The following is a 2,932-nucleotide window of genomic DNA, read 5'->3' on the forward strand; positions in this document are numbered from 1 at the left end:
ACAATGGTATGATATTGTCCACTTTGGGCCTAAGCCCTCATGGATTTGCTTTTGGACTTACCCCAAAAGGCCTCATACCAATGGAGATATTTGTCCATCCTTATATATCCATGATCCTCCCCACCTCTAGTCAATGTGGGACTTTGGTTGTATACCCAACAATGCTTACAATGATGACCAAATAATCTTCTGGAGAAATTTCCATATGTTTTGCTTTGCACTCCCAAATTCTAGTGTTAACAACTTGAAGTATGGTGTCACCTCTGCAACAGAGTTGACACATTTCACAAAACTCAGGAAGCTTTCAGGATTCTAATATCTTTCCAATGACTGTAGTTTTTATAATTTGTACTCTAAATAAGGTTGAGGTTAAAATTTTGAAACTGAACTTGCACTTGACTCTCTGGCCATGGTTTTTTATAATGTTTCCTTTAAATAGGCCTGAGAATGAATTGTTGAAATTGAACTCGCACTTGAATTTCAAAACTCAACCAAAGCCATTTACCTTGACCTATTTTTCCCTTTCCAACAGAGTGGTAGGAATGAGTTTGATGAACCTTGCTCCACTTGTTTCCTAGGTAGGGTTTCTTTAACCTGTTAACATTGCATTATTAGAACGATACAAAGTCCTTACAGTACAAGGGAAAGGTAATTTGTGATACTTATAGCTCAGAGGAGGTCAAACTTTTGAATGGAAAAGAAAGAAAAAAAGCATCCATATTAATTATGTAATCCATCATCCACTCTGTTAATAGGAGAGGCAATAAATATTTTGTTACTTACAATGAAAGGGAAATTGTAGTGGTTGGGTATTTTAGCTAACTGTTGCATCTGTACACATTATTTCAGCAGAATGCATGCTCAAAAAACAAATTGTAAAAAAGAGTTATTCTTGATTGTAACCCTGGCTATTGTCATTTTCAGGAGACCTATTCTGTTATCTCCTTCTACAATCATCTTCTTCTTTTGGGCCTCTCTACTTTCTTTGTTGTTCTACTATTTCTTCCATGATTGGAGCCATGGAAGTTCAGTAGAAATTTAAATGTTTCCGTTCATTCAAAATCATCTCAAACAACGAAGATTCAAACAAAAATCGGCTACATGCAACTAAATATATACTCTGCTGACAGTGAACCAGAAGGCTTATGTTTCTACACTAACACACTGATAACTCGAGCATCCTCATTTATTAAGGATGATAATTCAAAATTGTAACATTGCAATCAGCATCAACATCAGCTCTGTTGCTATTTTTTTTTTCTCAATAAGACTAATTCTATTATGGATACAAAAGTTACAGCGAGGCAGTGGCCTTGAGAGTTCAACCTGACGATGGCATTTTACAAAAACACATAAGATCAGTGTAGTTCTCCGACACATTACAGTTTTCCATAGTGACCAGACCAGTACATTTTGACAGACAGCACCCTGAGACTGATAGAAACATGGACAGACCCTGCCCAGAGACAGACAGAAACAACTGATATATGTAGAAAAGACACATTAACTTGCAAGAACCGGAGCCAAAACATAGCAACAAAACCATAATAAGCTAGGCTAGTCATCATCTGTGGTATAGGGCTCCTCAACAACCAGACACCCGTACCGAAGAAGGTCCTCCGAGTCTGAATGAGGAGCAACCGAGCCGGTGGGATCGCCACGCACGGACACACCTGGGCCAGCGGGGTTTGCCAGAATTGGCGACGAAGCATCCTCCGAGACTAAGCGCAGGCGCTCCTCTGGGTTTGCAATTCTCTGCTCCACAGGTTCAACAGCTTGGGCCGCTCCCAAATTGCTGTTGTCTTCAAGCTTTTCAATAGAGACAGAAATAATAAAAATGGCGTTGTCGAACGAGCAAGGGAAGCGATACCGCGCTGTCTGGTGAGCGGCAAGCTCACTTACCACCTCTCCTGATCTACCGCGACCCCTTCCTCTGCCACTCCTCGTTGACGGAGGACTTCGCCGTTCAGGTTCCAGAGTGTCGGAGGAGCGCTGCGAGACAGCTCGACCACCAGAGCCCCCCCTTCTGCTCAGTAGCCTGACTCTTTCGCGCCGCATGTTGGCTTGCTGTGCGCTGGGTAATTGCAGAACCTCCCAATAACCATACAATCTCTGCACACTAACAGTGCTGTGAACCCTTGCAGCGGGATGCAGAGAAACGCCCAGAACTGCAGGTGAAACCTCGACGGCGGAATGCATTGGAGCTGGAATGCGATGAGCGTTTAAGGAGCAGCAAGACGCGACGATAATGACAACAGATGAACACCATAATGGCCGCATTAATGTGGTTATGCAGGCCCGTTCCCCTTCCCAAGTGAACTTACTCGTGGCGTATGCGAGCTGACAGATGCCCACATGAAACGCCGCCTGAATGTCCTTCGAACATTTAATCACCCGCATCCAGGGGATCAACTCTGTTGCTATTACAAGTAAGCAAATTCCTATTATATTCTACTTCTCATAAATAAGTAGAGGTGCTTAAGATATGTGCTGAAAAGGTGTGAAATTTATGGCGAGAATACATCTATTCCAAGCTCTATAATATATACACATTATATTTGATGATTTTTTTTTCCAAAAAATAAAGTTTAGTCCGACAATTTTTTTATGAAAAAAATCAATTTTATATATCTTTGGGTCAAAATGTTTGTAATTGGTTTTGCCTGAGTATATAAAGCTATAACTAAATTATCTTAATTATGTTTTTTAAACTTAATAATGAAGTTTATCCTTTTTCTTCTAGGAATATTTTTTTTTCTCAAAATAAACTAGATAACATTCACACAGATATACAGACAATCCAGATAACATTCACACAGATATACAAACAATGTACATGCTTTGCGATAGCTATATGTTTATACATTTTTAGATAGAGTCTAAACACTAGTTCATGCTCTCCTTTGTCTTTATTAAAGTTGCTACCCACTAG

This window comes from Pinus tabuliformis, chromosome 7 (genome assembly GCF_031772625.1).
Source record: "Pinus tabuliformis cultivar Carrire ecotype Pingquan chromosome 7, CPIR1, whole genome shotgun sequence".
In the NCBI taxonomy this organism is placed as follows: domain Eukaryota; kingdom Viridiplantae; phylum Streptophyta; class Pinopsida; order Pinales; family Pinaceae; genus Pinus; species Pinus tabuliformis.